The sequence below is a fragment of the Euprymna scolopes genome, chromosome 1, assembly GCF_053919585.1.
Source record: "Euprymna scolopes isolate OS-2025 chromosome 1, ASM5391958v1, whole genome shotgun sequence".
Lineage (NCBI taxonomy): Eukaryota > Metazoa > Mollusca > Cephalopoda > Sepiida > Sepiolidae > Euprymna > Euprymna scolopes.
In genome coordinates, this window is record NC_136482.1 from 89,829,343 (window position 1) to 89,841,662 (window position 12,320).

A 12,320-nucleotide genomic window follows, 5' to 3' on the forward strand; every position below is an offset into this window, starting at 1 on the left:
CCTGGGCAACACCGGGCTGAAATGCTAGTATATATATATATATATATATATATATATATATATATATATATATATATATATATATATATACGTGTGTGTGTTGCTCCCCCATCTGACGCATCATATTAGTAAAAGGAAAATTATTCCTAACGAATTAAGGTAAAAATGCTCTTTCGTATAAAAATTGAATTCGCTCAAAGTACTGTAAAACAAAAATAAACGAATAGAATACGTCTAGATTTTGACGTATCATATTGTGATACGATTTTGTTTATAAAGAGATTTCTTTTGCTAATATGATATTTACTTCCACTGTAGTACTGTAAAAACCAATGTACGAGGTGCCTTCAATAAGTTTACAGACTATTTTGTACAGGCATTTAAAATTGTTATAGACTCTTGAAAATTCAGTATGTTATTACTATACATCTTATTAGATGACTGACTAATTTTTATGATTTCAGGTTCAAATGAACAGCTACATCAGGAATTGTAATACACCCTACTAAACCCTGATTGTCACAGCTGATGAATTTCAAAAATGCAATCTGGACGTGAGGGCACTTTAGAAGAACGATATGCAAGAAAATTCTGTTTTAAACTTGGAAAAAATGCCACAGTAACGTATGGAATGCTTCAGACTGCTTTTGGGCCATCTTGCATGAATTGAGCATCAGTTTTTGAGTGACATAAGAGATTCAAGAAAGGCAGGCAGTCTGTGAGGGATGATGAGAGGTGTGGAAGGAGTAAGGAAGTCAGAACACTAGAGTTGATTGGCCAAATAAAGAATTTCATGGATAAGTACCGTCGTATGTCTATAGAGACAATAAGTGCCCAGTTTGGTCTCAGTGTATACATCATACACAATTATTTATGAAGAACTGAAGATATGAATATTTGCACAAAGTTTATCCCAAGGGTGCTCAGAGAAGATCCATCCTTGTCACACATTATTTGACCAAGATATGCATCAAGACAGTTCCTCATTCTTCTTATAGTCCAGAACTTGCACCCTGTGACTTTTGGTTATTCCCTAAGTTCAGGGAAACCTTAGAGGCTGTCGTTATGAGACAATTGAGGAGATGAAAGAGGTTGTAAAGAGGGTCATTGATATGCTCACACAAGAGAACTTCCATAGAACTTTCCAGAATTGTTAGGACGGTACAACAAGTGCTTTGCAGTCGGAAAGGATTACTTCAAAAGGGACTAGAGTTTTGTGTGTTCTATCACTAAAAGTGCCCATATGAAAAAGTCTGGAAACTTATTAAAGCGCTTCATATATTACTTTCGGTTTATTAGATTGTTAAAATATCCTGATAAACAACGTCGCCACCTTCTCTCTTTGAGAAGCCGTTAGTTTATTGCTAATCGTCTGAGGCGCCTGTACTGGGAAATGCCGACGGGGCTGCCCGGGCATATTTTACAGACCAGATTGCTCATCCTCTAGGGCGCTGGCTTTTCAGATCCAACTTTCCGACCCTTGTGTCACATCATCCCCCTCCCCCTTGGAAAGGAGATAAATAACTACAACGTTGTTAGTTGATAGGCATTCGGTTTTATAGTTGCATTAGAAAAAAAAAATTAATTGAAAAAAAAAAAATCACCCTCTTTGCTGATGCCATTATTACTGGGCGGATTTAACAAGATCATCTAATCCCTCCTTCTGGTGTTTCATTACCAATTGATACTATAAGATCAAAGTGTATTATCTGTTCTAGTACTATCTTTTTGTCCTCATTTAGTGAAAGAGAAATGGTTCTTTCAGTGGTATTTTTTTTTCGTTCCAGTCCAGATTTATCCTTTTTGGGGAGTTTGATGTTTCCACATTAAGAAACTACCTTGTGCCTAACTTTGTTCTCGTGGGTAGGCAAGTAAATAGGAAGCTCTAGTATCTGTTCTGATATTACACATAATCTTTTCTATGCTAAACTCTTTTCTATTCTAAAAAGAAAACTTTATAGACTGAGGCAAATTTAATTTTGTTCCAATCTAGAGTGCCGTTGTGTCTAACTCAACCCTAAGCAGGTAAATAAACCAGGATAGACTACTTCACTAATTATATAGTTTCATTTATTTATTTTTTTCAAATTTTATTTTCATTTGTTTTTATCTTTTCTTGCACAAAAGTAAGTTTTAATAAAATTTAAAAGAAAATATACGAAACCATTTTTAAAACTATTAACAATCATTAAATTATTAAATTTAAAGCCAGTTAAAATCATATTTAAATTTAAATGTATAAATATTGAATTTGGTAAAATTTAAAGAATTTAATAACAAATGTTAACATCAATACTTTTGAATAAAAATTAAAATAGAAAAAATATTCGTCCCCAAGAAAAATTTCTTTCCGACTTTGGTGGTGACATTTTTACTTGGCAGATTTAACAAGATCATCAGCTCTTTTTTAGTGATTCTTTCACCAGTGATACTGTTTACATTTCTTTCGTGAATAAATGATAGGCTGCCTAATAAACCATTATCTTTTAGTTGTTTTTTTTTTCAAATTAAATTTTCTTTTTGTTAAAAATGTACTCTCATGTGGAGTTTGTTTAATAGCCTTTTCTGTATACCGATAGGGACACATTTAAATATTACCCATGTGCAGTAAGACGCTATGTAAACATAATCTAGTAAGCTGTTGACTTACTTTGGTGCTGACACTGTTCTATGCTAAGGTCAGACATGCACCAAACCCAACATTATAAAAAGTAGGGTTCTAAATTTTTGAGATGAGGATTAATAATTTGAATTATTTAGACCACTAAGAATACTGAGTCTCTTAAATATATCCTCAGTAATTACTGCCTTCCATAATTGTTGTCGTCTCATCACATTTTGACCAACTAATCCTCTGGCGGGCTTTGGGTAGGATTGAAACCGCTATCTTCAGACAACCTGGAACCTCAGAGATTCAACCCCTCTATTCACTGTGCCACAGCCCCGAAATGCAATCATGGTTGGATTTTTTGGTCTTCTAAATCCCAGTTTAAAAAATTTTTTTTTGTTTTTATCTGATCTTCCATTGTCGGGTCCGTACCAAATGCTATATTATTTTATTATTGTAATCGGAGATGAGTAATTTGTATATATTTTTATTTATTTGCGAACTGTTATCTTCATCTTCATAGCTGTTTCACAACGTTTCGGCCAACTATTACTCTGATCTTCATAATTACTGACGATACATTCAGGAGACTCAGCGTTCCTATAACGTCGCAGTTAACCACTTGATGAAGGCCAGAGGATTAGTTGGCCGAAACGTCGTGAAACAACAACTATGAAGATGAGGATAACAGCCTGCAAATAAAAAATAAAATATATAAATTACTCACCTCCGATTCCAATATCAAAATAATATTTAGACTACTGTGCTCATCTTGAGTGTTATTCTCACAATGTCTCAGCCGATGTAACCTCTGGCCTTCTTAACGGTTATTTTATCAAATTCGAGAATCTGCACAAAAATTTCGAACTGAACCCCTTTATTTAATTCACGTGGTGGGGGGGGGGCAACCTCTCATTACGTCAGTCATGATCGGGTAGAAGTTTTTAGTAATTCGTAACTATATTCTAGGTATCGCCTGCACTGAAGATCCTAGCTGGCCGTGGCTGAGAGAATGAGAGCATGCTACTTCCTGTGGATTAAATAAAGAGTTTTGTTCGAAATTCCAGGCAGATTCCCGAATTCAAGAGAAAGATTCCCAAGTTGAACAAGATGCACTTGAAGAAGTTCGGAGGTTACATCGACCGAAACGTTGTGAGAATAGCGTTCAAGATTAGAACAGTCGTTTGAATAATGCAACTAACGCAAATAATCGACAATTTGTATTATTCACATGTTTCACTAACTGTTCTAGTGATGTGATCATTTTTCTCAATTCACAAGACTAATCCCAAGTACATAAGTGTGTGTATGTATTTATATCTCAACCATCGACTTCCTTTAGTCATCACCCGCTTATAGAGGATATATTGTGGCCGTACTTGTTTAATGTCAAGTCTGGCATAATTGTATATAGTAATTAGAATCGTGTAGATTTTATTTTATAAATAGTTAAGTCAGTGGGATGTAAAGTAACAATTGTATGTCGAATGGATACAATTTCTGCTGTGTAATATTTTAGTATTATAATGAGTAGTTGTTTAATATTAGGAAATGTTATATTTCTGGTGTGTATGTTTTCGGATTACCTTTTGAGAAGCAAAATAGTACATGACTCTTCTTGGAAAGAAGTGTTGTACTGTAGTATAGTCTATATAAATTTCAACACCCAAAAGACGGTCATTAAAACTGATAGTTAATTAACGCCGTTATCCGTTGAGCCACAGGTCCACTATAGACGATAATTATCACAAATAAAATTAAAAATTGCTTAACACTTCTACTCAGTTATGGGCAATAGAACAAGAACAATCTGTCCTCATGGATTAAATAAAAGCTTCAGTTCGAAGTTTCATATGGATCTCCAAGTGTGACATAAAAATTCTCGAGTTCGAATAGATGTAACTGAAGGAGATAGGAAAGCTGAAATATTTTGAAAATGACAAACACGATGGGAATAGTAGTTCAATGAATAGAAATGAATTTTTAATCTATTAAAAAAAAAGGTAAGATGAATAATATAAAAAATTAATAAAAATTATATTCATTCTTGGGGGCAGTTTTTCATCCATTTCAATGTTTCCAAATATATATATATATATATATATATATATATATATATATATATATATATGTGTGTGTGTGTGTGTGTGTGTATGTGTGTAAGTGAACTTGTCTGTCTGTGTGAGGAACCGTCTCTACCAAACCACTCTTGGCTGTCAATTTTTAGTTTACAGACTTAAAACTTGATATATAGGTGATGTGGACCTATGAAATAAATTCGATTTGGTTTTTAATCGGTAAAAATAGCTAAGAAGCCAGCATTGAAAAAAATTGGAACTTGTCAGGCCTAAATCGATTTCAAGTGCTTCTCTACGCATGCACAAATATATATTTATAGGTTTAACAATGTTATTTTTGCAATTTTTGTATGTATATGGACATGACTTGGATGGTAACGAATAATGCTGGAGAGTTATATGTTTTAGTTTCGATTCTGTCTGATAGTACCCAAATCATAGGTTTTTTTTTACCTTTTGAAATATTTACTATATAATTGGGTACAATATAATAATGAATAGAGAATTAGCTCTAAAATATTTCATGCAGATTTTGTATTTTGTATATTAAGTGCATTTTACAAGCAGATAACGCTGGGTGGCCTGCTAGTAAAATAATATATATAAAAGTGATCTTGTCTGTCTGTGTGTAAAACGGTCTCTACAACACTACTCTGTCAAATTTTGGTCTACAGATTGAAATCAGGGAATCGATTTAGATTTTAAAGTTTAAATTCGATTTAGTTTTTAACTGATAAAAATAAGGGGGCAAAATTAAAAATTGGAATTTGGCTGGCGTAAGTCGACTAAGTGTGTATTTTTAATGTATGTACAAATATGCATTTATATGTTAACTTGCATTAATGTTTAAAGCTTTGATAGACGTATGGATTTAGCTCAGATGATAACGGATAATGCTCGAGAGCTATATGTTTTGGTTTGGATTTTAGTTGATGGCACTGAAGTCATATTTTTTTTAATTTTGAAATCACTAATATACATTGGATACAATATAATATAATAATCAGTAGAGAATTCGTTCTATAATAATAATAATAATAATAATAATAATAACAATAATAATAATTACGTAACAAGTTAAAATATAATTAAGCGTATTTCACCACCGAGCAACGCGGGGCGACCTGCTAGTCTACTATATAAAGGATAGGTGAATGACTTACATTATTCTTATTTTCAGTACAGTCAATATAGAAATGAGCTGATAGGAGATGAAAGAGGGGTGTGAGAGGGGAATGTGGAAATGTGAAAGGGGGAAAAAAACGATAAAGAGAGGTTGAAAAATATACGTTTTAATATAAATATATTTTTTGCTTCTTTCTTTATGGCCTTGTAGCCATGCGAGTTAAATATAAGTCCAAAAATAAACGTGTAATCTGGTATAATAACTACTGGCTTATTATGAGTTTTAATCTATTTTGATTTTTTTTTTTTTTCATTTTTCTTAAACTTTTTCTTCTAGGAGATGGGACATCCAACCAGATGTCTGACATTTACCCCTATTTTAGTGAGTCCAACCAAGAGATCTTTTCAGGATTCTAGCCGTCCCTTTCAGTGCAATCGTTTGTATTTCACTTGCACTTGGTTCACCGGGTATGCTTGACAGAATGTAACACTAAGTTGAACTTAAAGTTGGTTGTGGTCATTATTGAATGGGACAGTGATGCGCCTCCATGGCTCTCTAACATTCAGTAGTGTTTGTTTTATCTTTTGTTTTTCTAGTATATTAATGATTAGTTGTAAATGTTTATAACAGATCACATTGAATCATGTTGTGATTACAAAAGTACAGAGTGAAACAATAAAATTGTTGTCCCAGAAAAGATGACATGATTTCATTTCCGTTTGATGAAAACCAGTATTTTTTTTTGTTACAGACCATCTACTAGTTGGCCAGTTGTGTACAAATCTCCAAAGTAATAGGAGCCTTCTATCATGTCTAAAAGTGACACAATGTTCAACAAGCGAAATTGGAGATGTGACACTGTACAACTTATGCTCTCTACCGATCCAAGTTATGAAAACAGGACCATTACCAGTACCCACAAAATGCGTCGGTGGATTGCCACAAATAACAGGGACGTACTCATTGTGTGGTTTCAAGTGTGGGCCACATCATGCCACCTCACATCTTTGAAGTCGGCTTGAAAGTCAACACCAAAGTATACCTGGATGTGCTGAAGAGTGTTGTGATCGCCTGGTGCAATCATGTGGTCGCTGGCAAAACCTGGGTGTGGAAGCAGGACTCGACGCCAGCCCACGTCCAAAGAGACCCAGGCTTGGCTTCAGAAGAAGTGCTATGACTTTATACCTTTCTGTCAATGGCCACCCTCATCCCCAACCTGAACATGCTGTACTACTTCGTTTGGTCATACATCGAAAATATAACTAACATGACCTCACACAACATCAAACCCAGCCTAATCACCGCTAATTGCCGGCACTTGTAGAAAAGGCATGCTCCCAGTTCTTAACCTGTATCAAGGCAGTGTTTGAGGCTGAAAGCGGCTACATTGAATAGATGTCAGCTATACTACATAATAAAGTTACCTGAATTGATTTTTTCAGTAAAAGTTTAAAAATAAAGCTGTAGTGTTGTTTGTTTTTTTAAGGCAACAATTTTATTGTTCCACGATGTAATACTTTGTTTTATGCCTTTGCTTATTTTACATGAATCTATGTATGCATATGTGTATATGTAAAAAAAAATATAGACTGGGAATATTGTTATGCATCTTCGTTGAGTTGTGCAGGTTCCATGGTGAAATCTCTATCCAAATTAGAAATGCAATTAAAGCATTTGAAAAGCAGGGCCAACGTGTTTGGTGTTAACATGGTATTTCAATTATGTTCAAAACGAAGATATAAAACGCAGGTGTGCTGTCGTCGTTTCTCTATGTAGGCGAGAAAATGCCGAAAACATCTAATGAGGCTAAATCTTTTTCACCACAAAATATCGGGGGGATGGCAATACGGAAGCAACCATTATTTGTGTGTATATAGACTTATAAAAAGAATTTAATGCACAACGCGATAAACGCCAATTAAAAAAAGCAAAACTATCACTACAAAAATTATTGCTTTTCAACAGGATATCACACTCCAAAATCAGGCCATACATAATGCTATATTTGAATAACTTGTTTTTGATTACAGTAAAAAATAATTTCTCAATTTAGAAAAAATTGGATTCGTGGCATTTTTCATTCAAACTTATCATTATATATATATATATATATATATATATATATATATATATATATATATATATATATATATATGTCTAATATGATAATAAATACTGGACTAGATAAAACATATAATTAAACTTTGATATTACGATTGGTGCCCCGGACTCTGACAGGTTACTGATTTAGTAGGTCTATATTTTTAATGAGTTAACAACGAACCAAGTATAAGGAGAGGGGATCTATACAGAGACTATTTTTTGTCAACTCTGGTGGTAATAGACATTTAGAAAAAAATATTCAAATGCTATAAAATTTCTTTAAAGATATTTACTTAAAGATAACTATGAATAAAAATCATAAACTAGTAAATATTGTAGATGTCGACCTAAACTTAATTATCAATACTGAGAATTAAACTTTGATTTTACGGTTACTGATATAGTAGTTCTCTACATTCTTAATGAACTATACCATAAACCTAATCAAACTCTATATTATATTGACTATAAATCAAAGTATTCAATCTCGATGAAGAAATCAATTTAACCCTGCATATCAAAAATGATATCCGGATTATCCCATAATGGGCATGTATTTAATAGCAAGAAAGAAAATTATACAGAAGCATTAGGTAGATCAGGATATAAAAGTGTAATAAAGCATATTAAAAAGGAAAATAATGTATTAATTGAAGGGAAGGAAACAAAACATGTTATTTCATACAATATGGCAATGGGTTGTAATTGTAAAAAAAATTTTTTTTCAAATACTCGTAAAACTAATTTTGAAGAAAACAATAGAAGAATCTCTAAAAATAATAACGGAAATAAAAATAAAAGGAAACTAAACATAAAAATTGCATTTGGTTTAATCCACCTTATACGGTACACATAAAAATTATTTGCCAAAAATTGGAAGAGAAGTTACAATTATCTTTTATTTTAATTGCAATATGTTTTCCGATTTTCGGATCTTGTAATCATGCCAAAATGCATTTTATTTTCCTATGGTGGATTGATAGTTGCTATTTCTTCTGATTAGTTAAGGGCAAAATAGATTCATTGATTGGTATAGTAATTAAATGAAGGATTTTTATGCTACATAACAGTCACAGTCAAGAATTGTAAATGTCAATGTTATTAAAAAAATAAATTGTAAGATGGTCAACATCATGAAATTTGAAATATAGACTTTTGTCATTTGTTTGTTATACGTTTTGTAATTAGAGTGAGCTTCATAAATTAAAGATTAGTACATAGAAAAAGGGAAATATAATTGAAAAATCCTATTTCCACATAAATATATATATATATATATATATATATATATATATATATATATATATATATATACACACACACAGACACACACACACACAAAGTGCCTTAAATAAATTTTCAGACTTTTTTTTCATATGGGAATTTTTATTGATAGTACACACATGATACTCTAGTCTCATTGGAAGAAATATCCTCCAGCTGCAATGCTCGTACTATTCTCCCAATAGTCCTCTTGTGTGAGCATGTCAATGACCCTCGTCACAGCCTCCTTTATCTCCTCAATTGTCTCATAATGACAGCCTCTAAGGTTTTTCTTGAGCTTAGGGAATAACCAAAAGTCACAAGGAGCAATGTTTGGACTATAGGGAGAGTGAGGAACTGTCTTGATGCACAGCGTGACAAAAATGGAGTTGGAGACTGGTGTATTGTACTGGTGGACATGTCACTGAACCGATTTGAAGAGTGCTGGTCTCTTCCAACGGAATCTCTTCCTAAACTCACTTTAAATATCAACATTGTATTCCTTGTTGACTGTCTGTCCATTGAGAACCCACTGTATATAGCTCATGCTCGTGCTGTCAAGAAAAGGAATCATAAGTTTCTGGGTGGATTTGCTCTGTCTGACCTTCGGTTTGGGAGAGCCAGCATGCTTCCACTGAGAACTCCCTCCCTCTCTCTCTCTCTCTCTCTCTCTCTCTCTCTCTGCCATAGCAGTAGATCTAGCTTTCATTGCAGGTCACCAGAACGGGACCTCAATTGGTCAGCTCGATCATCTCCCTGCTGTCATGGCAACGTTTTTCTTTCTCATCTTCTCTGAGCATCCTTAGGACAAACTTTGTTCAAATCTTTCACATCTTTAGTTTCTCAAAAATATTGTGCACTTATTGTCTCTATTGACACACAATGGTCCGTATCCATGAAAGTCTTTATTTGGTCAATCAACTCTAGTGTTCTCCTCCAACACCTCTCATCATGGTCCAAAAGCAGTCTGAAGCATTCCATACGTTTTTGTGGCAAATTCCAAGTTGAAAACAAAACTTTCTTGCATATCATTCTTCTAAAGTGTCCTCACGTCCAGGTTGCATTTTTGAAATTCATCAGCTGTGCGAATCATGCTTTAGTAGCGTGCATTCCAATTCCTTCTCTAGCTGTTCATTTGAACCTGAATGCATAAAAATTGGCCAGTCATCTTATAAGATGTATAGCAATAACATACTGAATTTTCAAGAGTCTGCGACAAATTTTTATGCCTGTACAAAAAAGGCTAGAAACTTATTGAAGGCACCTTGTAAATACTAGGCTTTTTAACCAGTTAAAAATTGGCAAAAGTTATGGACCGTTGATTTACAATGCATGCTTTATGTCAGTTTGATAGTTGAGTATGGTTAAATTTGTGCTTATTTTTGCATTAAACACGAGATCCCTATTATTCTTTAACTGCGCATCGAACGAATACCATAATACTTATTTCATTGCATCTTATCAAAGATTCACACGAATTTTAACCACATTGGCTCGGTAGTTTTTGAGAGAAAAAAATTAAACGGACGGACAGATAAATAAACAATCAAACAGACAGAAAAAAAGAAATATAATATCCATATATGCTTACAAGAGGAATTTGTGTTTTTATTTTTATTTTTTTTATTGCATTTTCACCCCAAACAAGGCACATCACCATTTTGATGTAGGGGGCTACTATCAGGGCCATAAGCTACAGGGGTACTATGTAGGGAGTTGGGCAGCAAGATGTCGGTTCACGTTACACTTGAACTTCTGCATGTCTGGAGTAGAAAGATCTTTTACATCTAGGGATCTCTACTGTGAAAGAGTGGGATTAGCTGCTTGTTGGGTCTGGCGGGGGTATTTACGTCAAGGGGGTACAAGTGCTTGCAGTTCGTCAGAGCATTCACCGTTAAAGTATTTGTAGAACAGGCAGAGGGATGCAACATTCCGTCGATGGGACAGAGGCTGAAGCTTAGATGACAGTTCAGGTTGGCGACTCTCTTTTGAATCTTGTACAGGAACGAGAGACTAGTAGCAGATGCACAAGCCGAAATATGACAACAATACTCCATACATGGGCGAATGTTGGCCTTATAGAAATACAGGATACTTTCGGACGTTAGTAGCTTTCTCGCACGATAGAGAGAACCTACCTTCTTCTCAGCAATCCTGGCAATACTCTCAATGTAATTGTTTCAACTCGTGTTTCCTGTGAACATTAGGCCGAGAAGTTTAAAAGATGTATTTTCAGATAAAGAGTCTTTGGCCATTGCTATTGGTGGTAGAGAAGGTTTCTTGTAATTATTAAAGGAAACAAGTTTGGTCTTGCCAACATTGAATGTGATCATTCATTTTTGTCCCCATTCCACTACAGATCGGAGGTCATCCTCTAGTGTTTCTACCATTTCTTTGATATGCATTCATTTGTTTTCCTGTTGTGTCTGTTAAAGAGCGTGGTGTTATCAGCATATATACCTATCTCACAGATAATTTTGTCAGGGAATCATTTATGAATATTAGGAATAATAGATGTCCAAAGATGGACGCTTGAGGCACTCCGGCAGTATATTATGTATAGTGCAGCTGTTTTTTTTTTTTTAATTAATTTAGTATCTATCTTTACATGAGTAATATTATTTAATAAGGCATTAATTTTGTCGATTTTTTTTTGTTTATTCCTAGCCCCGTAGATAAAATAAATCGTTTATTTTACACTAACCCGGGTGTTTGGAGGTGAGCAAAAAAACAAAAAAACAAAACAAAGTGGTAGTAAGCAGGCAGGCTCGAAACCGTATTGCGAAGGAGGAAAAAAACGTTAAAAAAATGTGACGTATTTGCCATTGCGCCAATCGCCTAACCGGAAGTAGCGAAGGTTAAAATTAAGGCTAATTAATCAAAAAAAGGGCATGACCTTCGGAAATCTAGGCGTAAAAAGTGACCCCTCCCTGTAGAAAAGTGCCCAGTTGAGGGTGAAGGAATCAATGTTTTTAGCCAATTTCCGACATTTGTCGTCCGAAGGGTCGTGCTTGAAAACGATACCGATCGCGTGAAAATCCATCGCCTGTGACGAAAGTTTTAGCATACATACATTTAAACACGCAGTTGAGATTTATATTATAAAAGATTACCGATGCAAACATTAGCTTAAAAAAAAAAA

At 34.1% G+C, this 12,320-nt stretch overlaps 1 protein-coding gene across 4 annotated transcripts in view; it reads left to right on the forward strand.

The window, feature by feature from the left end:
- The window catches only part of LOC145245888 (uncharacterized protein C20orf96-like), a 2,261,276-nt gene that overhangs the window by 991 nt on the left and 2,247,965 nt on the right, over positions 1 to 12,320 (forward strand). The window lies entirely within an intron of this gene.